This window comes from Oncorhynchus nerka, linkage group LG11 (assembly GCF_034236695.1).
Source record: "Oncorhynchus nerka isolate Pitt River linkage group LG11, Oner_Uvic_2.0, whole genome shotgun sequence".
Taxonomy (NCBI): Eukaryota; Metazoa; Chordata; class Actinopteri; order Salmoniformes; family Salmonidae; genus Oncorhynchus; species Oncorhynchus nerka.
The window spans coordinates 48427628-48449737 of NC_088406.1; the positions used below are offsets into that span (position 1 = coordinate 48427628).

The following is a 22110-nucleotide window of genomic DNA, read 5'->3' on the forward strand; positions in this document are numbered from 1 at the left end:
GCAGTGGTTGAATAAGTACCCAGTTGTCGTACTTGAGTAAAAGTAAAGACATCTTAATAGAAAATAACTCCAGTATAAGTGAAAGTAACCAAGTTAACTACTACTTGAGCAAAAGTCTGTACCCCAAATACCCCGAAAAACTATTTAAGTAATACTTTAAAGTATTTTTACTTAAGTACATTACACCACTGACTGTGAGTGTGTGTGCATGTGTGCGTGTGTGCGCGTGCGTGTGTATGGGTGTGCAGTTGAAGTCCACTCAAGAGCACAGTGAGTTTTTAGAAGAGGGGTAAAACAAGTCAGACCGTAAGCACTGTGTTCCCCATCCTTTCTACCCTCGCTCCAAGCCAAATCCAGCCACTTGCCATGTTCAGAGTGCATTTCCCTTCAACTGGTTAGGGGCTCATCAATAAAAGAGGGCACACGTCCATTTTATTTCCTGTACGTTTTTTGTCAATGTTCTGAGAACATATTGAGGATAATATGGCTCAGTACAAGAGTAGGATACACAGCGAGACATTGACATGCGAAATCAGTGAGATTGGACTTCAAGTGGAGGGAAAGACTGGTGTGATTTAGAAAAGTCCATTGTTGTGTCTGTCACCTCATGAAGACGACCTTTCACCCTCAAGGACGTTTAGATGCACGGTTATAATCCCCCCCAAAAAATCTGTTTAGATCCGTGTCGGAAATTCATCAGTGTCAGTACTTTACACTTTTCATTTGGTGTAATATATCTGTAGGAAACTGGGTCAGCGCTTTTAGTTGTTTGTTTTGTCTATGCTTTCTGTCACGTTGACAGGTAAGACTACGGAACACCACACAATTCGCCCCAGGGCTCATCTCTTTTTAGCTGAAGCTGCATGAAACATACAATATTTATATTCCTCATTTTTTAACAATAAGTATGCCCAAGACTCCATTGTAGACCGTGATGCCTTTTCTCTTACCGATGCTCTTACCTCTTAAATGGTTCCACCACCTTGTTTTGAGGTGTACTACTAAAATGGGACAAACAGTAAAGTTCTGCATTACCTATCGCTCAGACAGATGTTACAGAGGGGAGAAACATCTGCTTGCTCTGCAGCCTTCCCCCCCTCTCTCTCTTCTCAGAAGGGGCTGTGGAGACAAGCCAACAGAGAATGCAATTTCATCTACACAACAGCACTTTAGAGATGGCTAATTGCACTGTAAAATGTCGGCTCTGTGTAAAAGGGCTTTCTCTGTACTGTGGCAAAGTGGGCTTGTTTTTGTGGATGTCAATGTATTTTTAACACCTGCCCCTCTCATACATGTATGACAGAGGTAGAAGGAGCTGTGATGACGCTGTTAACATGTGACAGTAGGGAGAGAGTTGGTCCGTTGTTTCCCAGCGGAGAATGTCATTACATAATTGGTACCTTGAATATTTTAGCTTCTTTTGTGACGGCATTCATAATTCATGTTAATGCAGGCGCAACACCCTGCTGGTTACATATACCAATTCCTTATTTTCCTTTCTCTCATCTTTTAATTGTTTTTTTTTTCTCTCTCCCTCTTTTAAACACGACGCTGACTAAATATGAGTGTCAGATATTTACAAAATACAATTACAACACAGCATAATGTATCAAAAATAAAATACAAAATACTTTTGCAAAGTATTGTATTTAAATTAAAGATAAGTACGGTATCTTGTATTTTCAAAAAACACGAGCAATTCTCCCCCTTAACCTGAACAACAGCAATGGTAACAAAAAATGTGTGACTTGTTATGACTGTGATGTGGTTGTTTATCTACTAGTTGAATGCACTGACTAAGTTGCTCTGGATGCAAAATGACCTAAATCTAAAAATGACCACATGGTATTATTATTCTAATTAGCTCCACCCCCAAACAAGACCACGTTTGAATGACTGGAGATGGGAAAAGATACATCAAAATGTATGCAAATAAATGACTAAATACACTTTTAAAATACAGACAATACATTTTAAAGTAGTCCCAAAAAAAGAATGGACTATTTAAGTAAAATATCCCGTGCAGTTGTAAATTGAACAAATACATGTGTGAACACCAACATTTTTTTTTTTAAATATCAACTTATTTTAGAAATAGGCCCTATATCATTTTCTATCAGGACTGTTGAAAAGTATTTTGTATTTTGAAAATACAAAATACAGTTCTTTAGAGTATCTAGTTACAAAATACGCTGGACTGTAGTTCACGCCAGTGAAATTACAATTGACAAAATACTCAAGTTATTTAAATACGTACTTCAAATACAACAACATAAATACTGCCCATTTCTGATTAGTATGACCCCACACTTTCTCCAAGATGATCTCCCTTTATCCCCGATTCACAGTCATTTCTCTGATATTGGCTCTGAGGGCTCAGGTTGATGAAAGATCACCACAGGCTCTTTTCATGTGACTCCATCTCCTCTCAACTAAGTACTATTGCATAAGATCACCCTTCTCTGAATGGAACAGAGTTTCACCTTATTTGTCCATCAGAGTCAAAGCCCACAGCAATGTGCATGTCAGGATGTCCATTGTGCATGTCAGGAGTCTATCGTGTCAACTGTCTTTGCAAGGCTTTATACATTAGTGGAATAATGATATTATTTGCAAAGGGGGGCGGCTGGGGGAAATGGTGACGTAGTGTGGCTGTACACACGGCAGATCCAGGATTCTGACAGGGACCAGGTGGACTTTTGTCTGTTTGGGCTTTAGATTCCCAAAGAGTTAGCTCTAAACGTAAATCATCATTGTAGACTGACCTTAATCTGTTTACTGAAATCCCACTGCTAAATTATAGACTCACCTCTGTCCCTCTGCTCCCTTTGCCCCTCCCTCATATACACGCACACACACAAACTCACACAGAGTCATGAGTCTCTCTGCACTGGTCCAATCACGGCTCAGTGCTGTCTGAGTCCAGCGCTCTCTTTTTAAATCCCCCTCTCTGTGGTGAATCAGCACTCGCAGCGCAGCCCTCCGGTGATACAGCAAGTGGTAGAGAAGTCTGCTGAAACAGCCAACAGTAGGTACTCCGGCACTCTTCTTTTCCCCACCTCCTCAAATATTGTGTCGTCCCCATCACCCGTTCCCCTGGGTCGACCCTAGACTTTGTCTTTCGCTGTCCCTGCATCCTCTACACAACTCAACTTTGTACTTTGCTTGTTTTGCTGACAGTGTGGTGTACGTGGTTCACAGTGTAGTTTCACTTGAAGCGGTTCTTGCACTTCTGATCACTCTGCCTAGTGATTGTAATGCACATTGAAGAAAGAACACGTGGGCAGAGCATGTTTGGGACATGCTAAACAAAGTACGATTGGTGCATGTAAATTGTGAATTGTTAAATGCATTTGGCAAGTTAATGGTGCATGGTTAAATGACCTAGGCTTTTAGCCTTCTAAGCTGGTATACTAATGACCGGACTCTCATGACGGACTTTACATGGTGGTATTAACATGTAGGCTGATATATCTATCACTTTCAATTTTCGCTGGGTTGACAACGTTCCCATTTATGTCAGTCGTTTCTCTCCTGTGAGAGTGAATACGTGGTAAATGAATCATTAGACCAGGGATTGTGTGTTGACCTTGACATATTATTCTCTGAATTATTCTGACACATCGTTATGTCTTAAAATGTTTGGAATTAGAAGCAAGACTTTGCATACAAAATGTAAACAAACAAGACCAATAGGTCACAACTGCTAGCTGGCTTACTCATTGATGTTGCGATACAATACGTAATAATGAGGATATATCGATAGTTCAACTACAACCACGTATACTTATTTCGGGCTCAGTCTTTACTACGAAAACAAAAAGGGAACTACAACCACTCAGATCTCTTAAACGGCCTGCCTTTATGGAGGTTTATGGATATATATATATATATATTTTTTTTTTTTAAATCCCAGATTTGATTTTTTTCGTACATTAGGAAATTAATCTCTTGTTAGTTCCTCACAAACAAGTGAAAGCAACAACAACAACAACAAAAGTGTCTGGACACCTCGTTTACTCAATTGTTTCCTTTTATTTTGGCAGTTACCTGTAGACTGGACGGAGAGGGGTCGCTCGTGATAAAACATACATTTGGTTGTAAAGAAAGCGCGAACGTCTCCCTTCTCCTTCATACATGATTGTTCTTAGTCTACATTGCATTTTTAGTTCTTCTTCCCTGTCATCCCTGTCTGGAGCACAACACTTGAATGGAGACAGATGATGAACCTCTTGTGGTAAGAGATCACTTAAGTGCTGCTATGCATACGTGAATACCTATGACGTTTGTGATGTTTTATAGATATGTTCCGTCATCCTTCACGCAGGCCTCTGTGTGACCGTGTGAGTTGATTTTTTTCTATTCTCTGTCAGAAGATTGATATCTAAACCATCTGGATATTGAATTTTGGATATTGTCTTGGATATTATCTTCCATAATACAAATCATCTTCCACTGTAAGAAAAGTCCATGTCTAGAACTTTCGCTTTGACACCATGGGCTGTACCTGAGCCTTAGATTAGGTTTTGTCATCTTCACTGAAAATTGGTGAGGTGAGGGAGACGTTATCAGACAGACTGATCATTAAAAGAAGAATTGACCGGTGAACTCGCACCCTGACCCCACTTCAGTGACAACGTCCGCAGACAACTCTTCCATCCAAACGCGGCCGAGCACATCACCTCTAGTTGCTCTTAAACTAAATTGAGGAGTGGGGAAAAGTGTAAGGTCTTTAGGATCTTCGTGGTATGCATGGTGATTGGTAAACCCACATATAGCACATGCATGGTTGGATTGACACCTTCAGAACTCTCCCTGGTACCGAAGCTGGTTATTAACTTTGCTGAAATGAGTTGCTATGAATATCCAGTGTCCTATTCTATATAGGGGGTCTGCATGTTGTGGAGTACAACCAGAGCTTTATTTGGGACCCAGATGTTTGTTGCCTGTGATATACATTTCAGTGGAAAGTTTAAAAAAAAAAAAAAAAAAAATTTATCACCTCAGTGGAACACGCTTTTGGCACAGTTAAACACCTGACACCACCAACTGTAATCATTTGTCTGGTGAACAGTATTTGGATAAAGGAAAAAAAACAATAACTCAAAGCTGGAGGCAGCTGGCCAGTTGATGTGTGTGTGATCGTCATGCTAAACAACACAGCCACGGGGCCTGTATGCTATTTACTTCAACATTTATCATCCCTGTCATGACACCACACTTCTCTGGTGGCTTTTACACCCGGCGTGGTCCTCCCGGGGTTTAATAGCACACTGAAATAAAACGGTGATGACATAATCAAAGACATGGTTGTTATTTAGCTGGGTTCTCCTCTCGTGCGGTGACAGGAAACAGAAGGCTGTCAGTTAGGCTCCCCTGCCTGCCAGTGAATGCTTGGCTCTTTTCCCATTGCCTTGTTAGAGAGTATTAATTATAACTCCTAACAGCGGTCGCTATTGATGAACCTCAAGTCTTAATTTGCTGCTTCCTTCTGTCTGTTTCAATGGGTTTCTCATTGGCCTCCAGGGAAAGACGGAGCTCATTGTGAGCCAATCAAAGTCATTTGTCTCATTCCCTCACCGGGCCCGTGTCTCTTGAGGTATTTCATAGTAGCTCAGGGCCTCAGACACATCCTCAATATTGAGACACATTGGGCAGTTTTCCATTAACCCAGGTTTATTCGACAAAAGCAATCATTGCGACGTGTATTGGAAACGGTCGGATATAGGATACCCTTTCTATAGATCGACAACATTTTTATCCGTTTGACATGGGCGTATTTGTTTTGCCTAACTGTCTTTATTGCGACAAATGATGATGGAAATTAATTACGATTGCCGAATACTTTAGAAGGCACATGGGGCACGTCAAGTAATTAATGTATAAGCTCCACTTGACATTTAATTCTAAATGCCTACTGCTTGCAAAACAAAAATGTTTAACTGTATAAAAAAAAAATGTTTCTTTGCAATACAAGGATTGTCCTGTCTGTTCTCAAGAATGCCTGAATTTCTTCGCCTTGATTTTCTGGTTGGCTGGCAAGTTTCACCATCCAATTATTTCAGATCTACCGGCGTGAAAGTTTCACCATGGCACGGACTAACCTAGGCGATATGATGTGGCGATGCGTTGGGCACATGAGAATTATTAGAGCATGTGTCAGTTATTGCATTATATCCTATGCGGGATACCTGAGACATTAAACAGATAGGTGGGATGGCATATACTGGCAGTCGCAAATGTATTAACGGGCAATTTGCCTAAATAGGTCATGGAAACACTTGAATCACCATGTCCAGCTGTTATAAATCGACATGATAACACTGAACAGAAATATGATACACTGAACAAAAATATGAATGTAACAAGGCAACAATTTCCCAAACTTGCTCAATTGGGTGACATGTCTGGTGAGTATGCAGGCCATGGAAGTTTGGGGTCATTTTCAACTTCCAGGAATTGTGTACAGGTCCTTGCGACACGGGGCCGTGCGTTATATTTCATGCTGAAAGATGAGGTGATGGCGGCGGATGAATGGCACGACAATGGGCCTCAGGATCTCGTCGCGGTATCTCTGTGCATTCAAATTGCCATCGATAAAATGCAGTTGTGTTCGTTGTCCGTAGCTTATGTCTGCCCGTACCATAACCCCACCACGCGACGCCACACATCCTCTCTGCCATCTGCCCGGTACAGTGGTACAGTTGAAACTGACATTCATCTGTGAAGATCACACTTCTGCAGTGTGCCAGTGGCCATCCAAGGTGAGCATTTGCCCACTGAAGTTGGTTACCAAACTGCAGTCAGGTCAAGACCCTGGTGACGACGACCAGCACGCAGATGAGCTTCCCTGATACGGTTTCTGACAGTTTGACAACACTACACAACTTTAATTGCTGATCAATTGAAACTTTGTTTGACACCCAAGTTCTCCCTGATCACTCTTCCTGATAGGAGGTGTAGTGGAGCTAGACGGTGGTTCCTCCTGGTTCCTCTCACTTCTTATCAGTAGCAGATGGGAGGAAGAGAATGATGAACCTGTCCCTTCCTGATGGATCGAGTATGTCTCCATCTAGACCGGCGGTGCAATGAGGCGCGGGGACAGGGAACAGCTAAATGATTGGGCCATCACAGGGTGCAGTTGTCCCGTCTGGCTGGTCCTGCCATATGTTAGAGCAGGGTGGGCCAACTCAGACTTAGCTGATAAATGGATGTGCGTTTTAAGCCAGGCAAGGTGAAGAGGGGTGAAGAAGACAGAAAACACCAATAAGTACGTGGAGTGAAAACAAACCTGGCCGTGTCCTCCAAACAATCCTCCAAATGCACTATATATGCAAAAGTATGTGGACACCCCTTCAAATGAGTGGATTTGGCTATTTCACTCGTTGCTGACAGGTGTATAAACTCGAGAACACAGCCAGGCAATCTCCATAGCTTAACACTGGCAGAATAATGGCCTTACTGAAGAGCTCAGCGACTTGCATCGTCATAGGATGCCACCTTTCCAACAAGTCAGTTCGTCACATTTCTGCCCTGCTAGAGCTGGCCCGGTCAACTGTAAATGCTGTTATTGTGAAGTGAAAATGTCTAGGAGCAAGAATGGCTCAGCCGCGAAGTGGTAAGCTAAGGTCACCATGCACAATGTCAAGCGTCGGCTGGGGTGGTCTAAAGTTCTCTGCCATTGGCTCTGGAGCAGTGGAAATGCGTTCTCTGGAGTGTTGAACCACGCTTCACCATCTGGCAGTCCGATGGACATATCTGGGTTTGGCGGATGCCAGGAAAACGCTACATGCCCTAATGCATAGTGCCAACTGTAAAGTTTGGTGTAGGAGGAATAATGGTCTGGGGCTGTTGTTCATGTTTCGGGCTAGTTCCAGTGAAGGGAAATCTTAATGCTACAGCATACAATTACATTCTAGATGATTCTGTGCTTCCAACTTTGTGGTAACATTTTGGGGAAGGCACTTTCCTGTTTCAGCAAGGCAATTCCCCCGTGCACAAAGCAAGATCCATAAAGACATGATTTGTCGAGATCGGTGTGGAAGAATTTGACTGGCCTGCACAGAGCCCTGACCTCAACCCCATCAAACACCTTTGGGATGAATTGGAACACCGAACCGCCCAACATCAGTACCTGACATCACTAATGCTCTTGTGGCTGAATGGATTCAGGTCCAGCAATGTTCCAACAGCTAGTGGAAAGCCTTCCTAGAACAGTGGAGGCTGTTATAGCAGCGAAGGGGGGACCAACTCCATATTAATGCCCATGATTTTGGAATGAGATGTTCGACGAGCAGGTGTCCACATACTTTTGGACATGTAGTGTAACAACAGAAACACTCTTGTCAGGTAAGTTATTTAGCTAGTTCTAAGCTGCACATTTGCAAGAATCACATCAACAAGCCACAGCAAAAATATTCTTACTTTATTATTTATGGCCATGAAACTGCACCTTTAAACTGTTAATGGGTTTTAATTTTGAGTAGTATAGTTTGACTCAGTAAATTATTTGAGTAAAGCTTATATACAAACACTGGTGAGTCCCATAGGGAGAGGGAGACAATGACTGACTGTGTTGGATAATATAGGTCATGCAGCTGTGATCGTTAGAATAGGACACAGGGTAGAAACCCCAAGAGTGACTAACCATCTGCTCTTGATTGTTCTTGTTCACAGCACTGAGGGTATTTCTGTTCACATCATACCGTTCACATTATACGTGGGATGTTCCCAAGTGTCTACATGTCACACTGATGTGTCTTGCTATTATACCCTGTACAACACATTTAGTGTTCAGTACTTCAATAACTGAGTACTGGACCATTTTATCAACCTTATGATACCTGTTACCCTCCAGATGCTTTTTTTTAGACACAGGGTTACAGAGCTGCTGTATATATGGGCTCTCTCTGATATGCTATTATGCTGGCCTTGATCCAAGTCATCTTTTCATCTCTCCTCTTTTCTTTTGTCCCTCAGCATTTTCCGGCTGTGAGTGGGGCCTTCATGGATTCCCCGTACAATGGCAACACGTCCCTCCAGACCTCCACCTCCAACCTCAACGCCAACTTCTCCCGGCCGACCGAGGCGGAAGAGGAGGGCAAGTACTCCAGCGACGCCATCTGGCTTTGGGTGGCCGTCATTGCAACCATCGGCAACATAGTAGTGGTAGCAGTGGTTTGCGCCTGTGCCTTCTAAGACCCGTTAGTTGCAAGCACACAGCCGAAACATCCCCCTTGCCCCTTGTCTTTCCTCCACTTTAACCTATCCCCATTTTGTAAGTGTCCATCCATAATATTAAAGCCAAGGCCCCGTTCTGAGGGCCAACGGAATATGATAGTGTAAATATAGGGACTGGCTTAACTGATGTTCTCTAGGACTAGGAATGAGAGAAACAATCCTCCGTAGTTACCATCCTGTATCTTACCTTAAGCCTATGTCTCACACTGTTAAACAAAAAAAAATCATGAGAAGCGGTGAAGTGAGCAGATGTGGGCTGTGCCTTTTTATAATGAACATGGTAAATTAGTTAAGGAAGTGGGCAATATATAAAGCAGCTGAGTGAGCCTCCCTTCTGCTTACCACCAGAGGTCAGCCTAAAGGATTATGGAAGTGTACAGCTGTGAGATCCCCTCTGCCTGTGAACCTGAACAGAACACCACACCATATATCTTTGTCTTGTTGATGTCATGTGACTGTTTGTCTGGAATGGATGTGTTGATGCTGCTGTCTTGGTCCAGTTCTCTCTTGAAAAATGTATATATTTTTTTTATCTCCACGAGACTAACTTGGTTAAATAAGGGTGAAATAAATAAATCAGCAGTTCTCGTTGTGGCTGGCCATCGTCTCGGAGACCAGTGGAGAGATATGTGACAGATGGTGGCTGGTAGTGGGGCAGAGGGGACAGCGGAGGGGCCCAGGGCAGGCTTGGCAGTGCCCCCAGTACCTGGTGTTCTTTCCTGTGACTGCTACACCGCTGCACTACCATTACCGCTCTGTCCTGTCCTCATCAGCCTGTCAGTGATAGAAATCTCCCCAAGCACTTTATAAAGCGCAATAAAGTGGGGAGTTTTCTTCCATTTGAACTGCATTGTTCTGCAGTGGCTGTAGACCTGTGCCAGTTTAACTATGCAGTGAAGGCATCCTATTGGGCACACACTGGTTGAATCAATGTTGTTTCCACGTCATTTCAATGAAACGACGTTGAACCAACATGGAATAGATGTCGAATTGCCGTCAGTGGGATGGCAGTGGCTAATGTTTGAGTGAGACAAATGTATAGAAACACAGTATCACCCACAAGCCAAATGAGTGAATGAAGTTGTCAGCACAAATCAGATGTTATACCACCCCTGCTGACATTATCTGAAGTTACGGAACCACCAATTACATTGCACTAAATCATTGAGCCGCCCACCATTACCAGACCACTGCTACAACAGCCTCAAGCTGTTGAGCTAGCAGTCAATGAGTTCGCTCTTCATAAGAAACCCCATTGCTGTTAACGCTCATTTTTTAGTTGCTGTGCCAGGCAGTCAGAATCTCATATTCGCCTCAGAATGTCTCTCAGTAGACTAGTGTGTGTAGGTGGCAGCAGCCCCAGTAGTTCTGTGCTGTGCTGTCTCCCATGCACCCAGTGGAGTCGGGCCACAGACTTGTCAAACAGCAGGGCTTTAATGAGATGTAATGCCTCTCTCTCTCTCTCTTTCCTAAAGCGAACACTGACCTCCCGTTGCGCTGTGGTGATCAGAACAGAGCTGATCCCTGCTGCACTCAGCTGCTCTGAACAAAGATAGTGCTTCAAGTGCATTTTTAGAGTGTGACTTCCTCATTTAATCAGCACTCGTTGACAGAGAGAAAGGGGAAGGAGAGAGGAGTGGACGAGAGGAGTGGCTGCATGGGAATTGATATTTAACAGCCAACTTCCATGTCATCTCTTTGAAATACAAAACTTTTTTTGAAGATTAATGGAGAATTCCATTATTTTTATTGAAACCAACGAAGTGGAATAAAAAGTTTGAAAATGGAGAGATTTAGGATCAAAGGCCTGGCTGAGCCATCACTTCACACAGCTAATTGCCCTGATCTCACTGTACAGTAGAGTTAATGAAAACAAAGAGACCGATTCATCATGGCATCTCTGAGCGTTCCTTTTCAGGGTCCTTAGAGAGCTTAGCCAGAAACATGCGGAGACATTAATCTGTTGTCTGTTAAAATAAACAACAACAATCACACTGAATGGGGTCTTCATAAGTAACTACTGGCAATAACTCAAGATGACGCTAACAAGTTAGAATTATACATCCCCACTATATGTAGTTACTTTAATACTGTAACTATTCTGAAGCCAAATTCATATGGATTTAGGTGAGGAATCCCAGTTAGCTATAATAGGAATTTCTTCTACCCTTGTATCGGCTGTGTGCTTTGACATGGGACTGGTTAAGGCTCAGGTGCCCACTGTCTACGGCTCAAATTATGTGCCTGAACTGACTAACACAACTCCTACCCGTCAACTGCTTTATTGACCATGGACGCCCCTTGACCACCATGGATGATGGTCCTCCTACACACCACAAAAGGTCATCACAGCCTCAAGCCCAGGTACCGTGTGAACCAGTTTGCAATGTCACTTAGGCGCGCGGTTCACAGATTAATAAAGGCTAATCCTGGACAAAAATAAATCAATTATATGGAGATTCTCTATTGAGCGTACTGTTTTATTCCAGGACTAGGCTTAATCTGTGTCCGAGAAACTGCCCCTTACTGTTTAAGATTTGTTTTTAATTACCGCCTCCATATAAAAAAAGTGAATTGTTGCGCTATACATTATGCATCTGCCTGTTAAAGGGAATAGTTATTTTTTAGTATTGGGTAACTTGGAGTGATGCTTCAGTCATAATCATATTTGTTTGATGTACCGTGTTTCTTTATTTCTATAAGTCAACATTACTTCAGTCTTACTAAGTCTACACTACATATTGAGTTGAAACATTCCATTTAAGCATGTCATTTCCTTATTTGTTCTAATGGACGAGTCTCTCCACTGTGTTAACTACCGTATGGTATGATAAATGACGCATCTATATAGAAGTACTACTATGGCAATACTCATGGAGACCCTGCCAGTTACAGCTGTTTAATGGGGGAGACGTGGCCATGGAGTGCTCCCTCCACCAACAGATGCATTTCACCACGTTTGACTTCCTCCCTCCCTAGGCCCAGAGGGGACTGAAGTCTGCTTAATCACACCCCATAGAGCATTCCATCCTCCTTCTCCTTTCCCCTATGTTCTCTCTCCTTCCATCCATGCAGAGCACCAGACCGTGCTTTCTGCATTGGCACTGGCCTCTGACCCGAGGCAGGGCACCTCATGCCCACATGCCTCTTCCTTCCCAGGCAACAAGAACTAGTCCGGTCGTTGCTGGGTGAAATGGACAAGTCACTCCTACGAGAGGAGAACTGTAAGAGCAAGGAGCAGCTGGGTATATAAGCGAACACACACACACACACACACACAATGTAAATGTACCTTTCTATAACATGGTTGTGATGACAATGCTATGATGTCATTATGTGCTCTCAGGGTTTGTATTTTGTTCTTATCTTTCAATACATTGTAAATGTTTTACACCATTTTCTCATCATAGTTATAGTTAGTAAATGATAACATTTATAGGGGCCATTTAATGTTGAGCTAGATTAGGTAAGCTTCAATTTTGGATTCTTTTCAGTCTATCGCTTCATCTATTCAGTCTGTATCGGTGAAACATTACAGATTGTGTGATAGAAATGTAAAGGTAATTGAGCTGACATAATGTAGAGTTTACCAAGAATGCAGTCTCCACTAACGTGGGAACATTGCCTTTACATGTCAATCCCGATGTAACTCTGCACTTCTGCAATAAAGATTGAATAGAGCCCTGAGGCTAATATTCGATCCAATTATACTAGTTATAATTTAGCTTGAATTAATAAGCACTGTATTGCTGAATGTCATACTGTAGTTATTCACTCACACTCAAACATGCTGAGGTATAGCCCTAGACTTTTGCGTAAATATGCTCCCCCAAACTAACTTGGGAGCTCTATAATTCATAAGAATCCTAACAATTTGTAAATATTTAAACGCTTTTGAATCCAAAATTTCACATATCACGATATACCCATGTATAAATTGACCAATGACCTTGCGGGGTAATGAAAATATAGTCAGACTTCAGTGGGTGTTTATATATGTTGTTGCCACGGGAACACCCATCCATAGATCACCTCACTTTTTGTGGTGTTCTCTGGCTCTGGGTCCTCGTCAGACGCTAAGCATCCGGGCTCTCTTCCTCTGCAGAGTGTTGCATTACCCAATGAGGCTTTGCTGCATGTTTGTTAAGTCGGAGATATGAGAACGCTTCTTGACTTTAATGCTGCCGGACATCATGTCCCTTCCCTGCTGATTCACAGCGGCTCCCCTAACCCGATGGCTCGTTTGTGTTTGTCTCTGCAGACTCCCAGGAATTTTCCATCCTTCCTCGGCCTCCAGGAATATATATGCTAATTAAAGCTGACTTCCTATATCCTGAGTACAGCAGAGACAGTATGGTTGACTAGGGACTGTGACTTTATAAAAGCCCCCAGAGGAAACCCATAAAGACTACATGGAGGCTGGGAGGAATATTGTGTATAGGTGGGACTTGAGAGGTGACAGTAACAGACATCATATTTATGACTTCAACAAATGATACCATATCTTATTCAAGGTTACTTGTAGTTAACTTGATTTGGAATGTGCTGTGACTCATGACACTCAAAGGACCTCAAATTCACATACTCATTGCAATGAATGGATGGATATTTGATATTTATCGACTTCCTTGACTCTGAAGACTTGGATTCTACATTTCTGTGCATCCAGTTGCAGTGTTGTACGTTCTGATACCTCCCTGTAGGTGTCAGGGTTACTGCTATGAAATACTGATTAACAGAAAGGCTGTTGGCTAAATACAGGAGCTGTATTAGTTCAATTAATTCACAATGTTAATTCACAAAAGCTTTCTATAACAATTACTTCATACAAAATACCGCACAGAGTCATGTCACTGCAATTGTTTTAAATTACATTTCTAGAGGGGGAGGGGAACCCTTACTGTCTTGACTTTCCATAAATGTATGACATACTTTGAAAAGATATCTTTAAAAAAACAGGAAATCTAACATTTGGGGGTTTTCTTTTAATTTCAGTATGTGTATAAGCATGGTTGCAGTGTACAGTATAAACACTAGGGGGGTTATTGACACCATTTATATTTTTAACATGATATTTGAGGCTCATTATTATTTTGTTCCCATGCTAGATTAACCAAAACATGCGCACACACGCATTGTGAAACGTGGCTTGCATTACAGGAGCCAGGATTCAATACGTGTACTGTATACGGATAATGGATGTGTACACGTCAGTAAATTAGACCAGCTCTGTTGTTCATTTGCTCCTCACTACCAGTAGCCCCAACATCCAAGCCGCGTGTGCATGCTCATTGCAAAGACGTCTTAATATGGAAAACACTTAGACGCAGCTGGTGCCGAGACCACATGACAGTTCGAACCAGGATCATTTTCTTGTCTTTTCGAATTTCTATTGTGATATTTTGATTTAGTATGAGCTTACTGAGCTTGCTTGCATGTATTGGGTTTACTTCCGTCCCGACATATTGTGAGTCGACAACTCTGCAAGCTGCGTTCCAGTAAGGAATAAATCATGTAATAATCATGACATTATGGAATATTGATTGGAGGATTCATTACTTGGTACATGGAGAAATATGTAGAACTAATTTGGAATATTTTTTTGTCAACTTTTTAGTGATCATGTACATATTTCCAATGTTTTAGCAATTGTCAGTGCAGAAACATCGCTGCCAAAGTCTTGATGTATTTTTTTTACACACTCTTGCAAGTGAACAGAAAAGCTTAGAAGTAAACATGTTTTTACCTACATAATAAAATCTATGTCGTCTGTTAACCTCATGTTTTTACCATCCTGTTTAATTCAATTAAAGTGATAAGAATGTGAAAATGATGGGTCGTCCTGTCAGGTTATTCTTCATTTGCATGTGAATGAATAATATTGTGCTATCACAAATCTGTCAGTGTCCTGCTCATATGGGGTTGAATCCGCAGTGGACTAATTTCATCCTTTGAACAAATGTTTTTCCCCCCCAATTCAAAGTGATGGGTCACTTATAAGAATTTAAAGAGAACTTTCGCTCGTTCTTTCAGAATTAGCATTTGGCTCTGAAATGGCAACTCCAGTTCAAAGCTGAAATCAGCTTATTCGTTCTGGCACAGCCACACTCATGTGGCCTTCTAGAGATAATGCCCCTTGCAAGGAGATAGACTCAAATTGGACTATTATACTGTAATACAACATTTACAGTTGAAGTCGGAAGTTTACATACACCTTCGCCAAATACATTTAAACTCCGTTTTTCACAATTCCTGACATTTAATCCCAGTAAAAATTCCTTGATTTAGGTCAGTTAAGATCACCACTTTATTTTAATAATGTGAAACGTCAGAATAATAGAGAGAGTGATTTATTTCAGCTTTTATTTCTTTCATCACATTCCCAGTGGGTCAGAAGTTTACATACACTCAATTAGTATTTGGTAGCATTGCCTTTAAATTGTTTAACTTGGGTCAAACGTTTCGGTAGCCTTCCACAAGCTTCCCACAATAAGTTGGGTGAATTTTGGCCCATTCCTCCTTACAGAGCTGGTGTAGGCCTCCTTGCTCGCACACGCTTTTTCAGTTCTGCCCACACATTTTCTATGGGATTGAGGTCAGGGCTTTTTAATGGCTACTCCAATACCTTGACTTTGTTGTCCTTAAGCCATTTTGCCACAACTTTGGAAGTATGCTTGGGGCCATTGTCCATTTGGAAGACCCATTTGCGACCAAGCTTTAACTTCCTGACTGATGTCTTGAGATGTTGCTTCAATATATCCACAAAATGTTCCTACCTCGTGATGCCATCTATTTTGTTAAGTGCACCAGTCCCTTCTGCAGCAATGCACCCCCACAACATGATGCTGCCACCCCTGTGCTTCACGGTTGGGATGGTGCTCAGCTTGCAAGCATCCCCCTTTTTCCTCCAAACATAACGATGGTCATTATGGCCAAACAGTTATATTTTTGTTTCATCAGACCAGAGGACATTTGTCCAAAAAGTCCGATCTTTGTCCCCATGTGCATTTGCAAACCGTAGTCTGGCCTTTTTTTATGGCAGTTCTGGAGCAGTGGCTTCTTCCTTGCTGAGCGGCCTTTCAGGTTATGTCGATATAGGACTCGTTTTACTGTGGATATAGATACTTTTGTACCTGTTTCCTCCAGCATCTTCACAATGTCCTTTGCTGTTGTTCTGGGATGGATTTGCACTTTTCGCACCAAAGTACGTTCATCTCTAGGAGACAAAAGGCGTCTCCTTCCTGAGCGGTATGACTGCTGCGTGGTCCCATGGTGTTTATACTTGGTACTATTGCTTGTACAGATGAAAAAGGTACAGTGGTACCTTTAGGCGTTTGGAAATTGCTCCCAAGGATGAACCAGACTGGAGTTCTACCATTTTCTTTCTGAGGTCTTGGCTGATATCTTTTGCTTTTCCCATGATGTCAAGCAAAGAGGCACTGAGTTTGAAGGTAGGCCTTGAAATAAATCCACAGGTATACCTCCAATTGACTCAAATGATTTAAATTAACCTATCAGAAGCTTCTAAAGCCATGACGTAATTTTCTGGAATTTCATAATTTTCCAAGCTGTTTAAAGGCACAGTCAACATAGTGTATGTAAACTTCTGACCTACTGGAATTGTGATACAGTGAATTATAATTGAAATAATCTGTCTGTAAACAATTGTTGGAAGAATGACTTGTGTCATGCACAAAGAAGATGTTCTAACCAACTTGCCAAAACTGTAGTTTATTAACAAGAAATTTGTGGAGTGGTTGAAAAACTAGTTTTAATGACAACCTAAGTGTATGTAAACTTCTGACTTCAGCTGTATGTGGCTCTTCTATCTCTCATATTTACAATTAAAATGAGAATCAATTAGAGTCAGTAGCAATTTGACTGAAGCTTATATCCTGGGCTTTTTGAGGGACATTTAAGCATTTAAACAATTTTTTTTTTTTATCTGAGAGCAACTGGGGTGAACCACGAGGTAAAAGCACTAATCCACCTGACGTTTTAGAGCTGGAACAACCTTGGATTGTGGGAACTAACTTTACTTGGCTGATGTGTTACATAATATGTCAGGAAATTGGCTTACATAGGAATTAGGAATATTAATACCAAACATATTGGTGTCAGCCTGACTGTCAGTCCGCTGTGGAAAACCAGTAAAATCTTTAGGATAAAGGCTGCAATTATTTGTTAAAGTTTTTAGGTAGTAAGAAAGTACAGAGTGTATATTACATTTTAAATACATGCTTGGATCGTTTTATAGTACGATAAGCAGTTGATGTGTATACGTAAGACACACTGGGTGTGTTTTGTACAGTTCAGGATGTTTGGGCTCCAGGCAATCCATGATAAGCCATCTGTAGCCATGCCACATATGTGTCTTTGGGGAGAGAATACACACACATTGGGAGTACCCCTCTCTGTTAGCCCACTGGGCATTCTAAAGCTTAACAAAACATGTTAATTTGCTGCCATCCCAATGATGTCACAGCAATTTACTGAGAGTAGGGTGCTATCCTCCACTTCCTCAATACAGTCTCCACTGGTCCACAATGAAATATCAATCCTTTATTGATTTTAACACTGAAAGATGCCTTGATTTTCAGGTCAGATTATCTGTAATGCTACACAAACACAGTAAAACCACATGTGGCTAAAGTGTACAATCGCTAGAGCCAGGTTTGAACCCCTGTCGGAGGTACCGCTGAATTCGCTACACTGATGTCAGAAGTGGGATGGTGCCTGGGAGGCCATCGGAGAGGCGTGTTCACGAGAGGGACTTGGTATAGAGAAGTGTGGGAACTCTAAAGCATAATACAGTCATCTCATACCCTTTTTCACCACTTTTGTTCAAATGATGGAATTGCATAACAATCAAGCAGTCACTGTTTATAAAACCAACATATCACATAAGAAATTATGCTTAGTGATGCTAAACTAAAGGGTGGATTTGGCTGTGTATCATTCTGAAAGTGCAGCATGGTATACTGGTTACCCCTGAACGACCCCCGACGCTCATCACTTTCCTGGGTGATCCAAATGCACCCTCTCCCACTCCTTGACTCACCCTGTCTGGCTCTTAGGTTGGAGATAGAGGGAAGCGTCAGAGCATGAAATGCACTGCTCCAGCGTTGTCTCCGGAGTTAATGGATACTCAACCCTGAGATGGTAATCTGAGGCAGGCAGGCAAGGAGAGAAAGAGGGCGAGTGGGAACTGGCGTTAGCAAGATATACACTGAGTGTACAAAACATTAGGAGCACCTTCCTAATATTGAGTTGTACCGCCTTTTGCCCTCAGAACAGCCTCAGTTCGTCGGGGCATGGACTCTACAAGGTGTCAAAAGCCTTCCACAGGGATGCTGGCTCATGTTGCCTCCAATGGTTCCCACAGTTGTGTCAAGTTGTCTGGATGTCCTTTGGTTGGTGGACCATTCTTGATACACACAGGAAACTGTTGAGCGTGAAAAACCCTGCAGTGTTGCAGTTCTTGACACAAACCTGTTGCCTGGCATCTACTACCATATCCCGTTCAAAGGCACTTGAATATTTTTGTCTTGCCCATTCACCCTCAATGGCACACACACAATCCATGTCCCAACTATCTCAAGGCTTAACAATCCTTCTTTAAACTGTCTCCTCCTCTTCAATCTACACCGATTGAAATGGATTTAACAAGTGACATCAAAAATGGATCATAGCATTCACCTGGTCTATGTCATGGAAAGAGCAGCTGTTTTTAATGTTTTGTACAAAACACTTACACTACACAAAACACAAAATACCACAGTTTCCAGAGAAAGAAGTATAGCAAGTTTATGTTGAATTACTACGGGGTAAACTTAGATCCAAGATGTGTTTATAAGTTATCAACCTTAGATTGGACTCACAGGTTATCACATAACATACATTGGCTGTAGTTGTATCTGCCCTCCAGGACATCTACAGCACCCGGTGTCACAGGAAGGCCAAGAAGATCATCAAGGACCTATTAGCTGGCTATCACCCGTTTCTTCTACCCTGCACCTTAGAGACTGCTGCCTTCAGAAAATTCAAAATTGATTCCGTAGATTGATTTCCTCATCCATCTACACGCACATACCTCATAATGACAAAGTGAAAACATGCTTTCAGAAATATTAGTGAATTTATTGGCAGCGATTACAGCTGTGAGTCTTTCTGGGTAAGTCTCTAAGAGCTTTCCACACCTAGATGGTGCAACATTTTCCCTGTATTTGATTAAAAATATTTGCCCCTTATTTGTATAAAAATTATTCAAGCTCTGTTAAATTGGTTGTTGATAATTGCTAGACAACGATTTTCAGGTCTTGCCATATTTTCAAGCAGATTTAAGTCAAAACTGTAACTCTGCCACCCAGGAACAATCACTGTCTACTTGGTAAGCAACTCCAGTCTAGATTTGGTCTTGCGTTTTAGGTTACTGTCCTGCTAAAAGGTGAATGAATCTCCCAGTGTCTGGTGGAAAGCAAACTGAACCAGGTTTTCCTATTGGATTTTGCCTGTACCTGTGCCTATCCTGAAAAACTCCCCAGTCCTTAACGATTACAAGCACACCCATAACATGATGCAGCGACCACTACGATTGAAAATATGGAGAGTGGTACTCAATAATATGTTGTATTGATTTGGCCCAAACATAATGCTTTTGTATTCAGGACAAAAAGTAAATTGCTTTGTCTGTAGAGCTCCGAGAAAGGAATATGTCGAGGCACAGATCTGTGGAAGGGTACCCAAAAAATTATGCAGTATTGAAGGTCCCTAAGAACACAGTGGCCTCCATAAAACTTTATTGAAAGGAGTTTGGAACCACCAAGACTCTTTCCAGAGCTGCAAACTGAGCAATCAGGGGAGAAGGGCCTTGGTCAGGGAGGTGACCAAGAACCCGATGGTGACACTGACAGAGCGCCAGAGTTTTTCTGTGGAGATGGGAGAACCTTCCAGAAGGACAACCATCTCTGCAGCCCTTCACCAAACAGGCCTTTATGGTAGAGTGGCCAGACAGAAGCCACTCCTCAGTAAAAGGCACATGACAGCCTGCTTGGAGTTTGTCAAAAGGCACCTAAAGGACTCTCAGACCATGAGAAACAAGATTATCTGGTCTCATGAAACCAAGATTGAACTCTTTGGCCTGAAAGCCAAGCGTCACGTTGGAGGAAACCTGGCACCATCACTATGGTGAAGCATGGTGGTGGCAGCATCATGATGTGGGGATGCTTTTCAGAAGCAGGGACTGGGAGACTAATCAGGATCGAGGGAAAGATGAACGGAGCAAAGTACAGAGAGATCCTTGATGAAAACCTGTATATATATGTGCATATTTGTAAACAGCAGCTGGTGCACGAAATCTAAGGAAATCTCTAGATTTTGCTCGCCTGAAGTAGAGTATATTGTGATAAATTACAGACCACACTACTTGCCTAGAGAGTTTTCAGCTGTATAAGACCGCACTCAGTCAGCTGTATAAGGAAATAAACCAACAGGAAACCACTCACCCAGAGGCAGCGCTACTAGTAGCCGGATACTTTAATGCAGGGAAACTTAAATCAGTTCTACCAAATTTCTATCAACATGTTAAATGTGCAACCAGAGGGAGAAAAAAATTCTAGATCACCGTTACTCCACACACAGAGAGGCGTACAAAGCTCTCCCATTTGGTAAATCTGACCACAACTCTATCCTCCTGACTCCTGCTTACAAGGAAAAAATTAAGCAGGAAGCATCAGTTACTCGGTCTATAAAAAAGTGGTCAGATGAAGCAGATGCTAAACTACAGGACTGTTTTGCTATCACAGACTGGAACATGTTCCGGGATTCTTCCGATGGCATTGAGGAGTACACCACATCAGTCACTGGCTTTATCAATAAGTGCATCGAGGACATCGTCCCCACAGTGACTGTACGTACATACCCCAACCAGAAGCCATGGATTACCGGCAACAGTCGCACTGACCTGCCACTTTCAAGGTGCGGGACTTTAACCCGGAAGCTTACAAGAAATCTTTGCTATGCCCAACGACGAACCATCAAACAGGTAAAGCGTCAATACAGGGCTAAGATTAAATCAGGGCTTCGCTAACTATTACAGACTACAAAGGGAATCACAGCCGAAAAATGCCCAGTGACAAGAGCCTACCAGACGAGCTAAATCACTTCTATGCTCCCCAGGGGTGCGTGCTCAGTCCCCTCCTGTACTCCCTGTTTACCCACGACTGCATGGTCAGGCACGACTCCAACACCATCATTAAGTTTGCAGATTGTCATCTGCAATTGTCAACAGTGGTAGGCCTGATCACCGACAACGACGAGACAGCCTATAGGGAGGAGGTCAGAGACCTGTCATGGCTGGTGCCAGAATAACAACCTATCCCTCAACGTGACCAAGACTAAGGAGATGATTGTGGACTACAGGAAAAGGAGGACCGAGTACGCCCCCATTCTCATCGACGGAGCTGTAGTGGAGCAGGTTGAGAGCTTCAAGTTCCTTGGTGTCCACATCAACAACAAACTAGAATGGTCCAAACACACCAAGACGGCCGTGAAGAGGGCACGACAAAGCCTATCCCTCTCAGGAAACTAAAAAGATTTGACATGGGTCCTGAGATCCTCAAAAGGTTCTACAGCTGCAACATCGAGAGCATCCTGACTTGTTGTAATCACTGCCTGGTACGGCAATTGCTTGGCCTCCGACCGCAAGGCACAACAGAGGGTAGTGCGTACGGCCCAGTACATCACTGGGGCTAAGTTGCCTGCCATCCAGGACCTCTACACCAGGTGGTGTCAGAGGAAGGCCCTAAAAATTGTCAAAGACCCCAGCCACCCCAGTCATAGACTGTTCTCTCTACTACTGCATGGCAAGCG

The 22110-nt window shown here is 42.5% G+C and overlaps 1 long non-coding RNA gene across 2 annotated transcripts; it reads left to right on the forward strand.

Annotated features, from left to right (window-relative positions):
• Positions 1-9197: 9197 nt before the first annotated feature.
• On the forward strand, positions 9198-15073 carry LOC115137048 (uncharacterized). 2 transcript variants are annotated; one of them, XR_003864750.2, is made up of 3 exons: positions 9198-11604; positions 12316-12485; positions 13502-15073. It is a non-coding gene; the product is annotated as an uncharacterized LOC115137048 (long non-coding RNA). The 2 variants fall into 2 exon arrangements; XR_010465091.1 differs by lacking the exon at positions 9198-11604 and having other exon boundaries at positions 11612-12485.
• The last annotated feature ends 7037 nt before the right edge of the window (positions 15074-22110 follow it).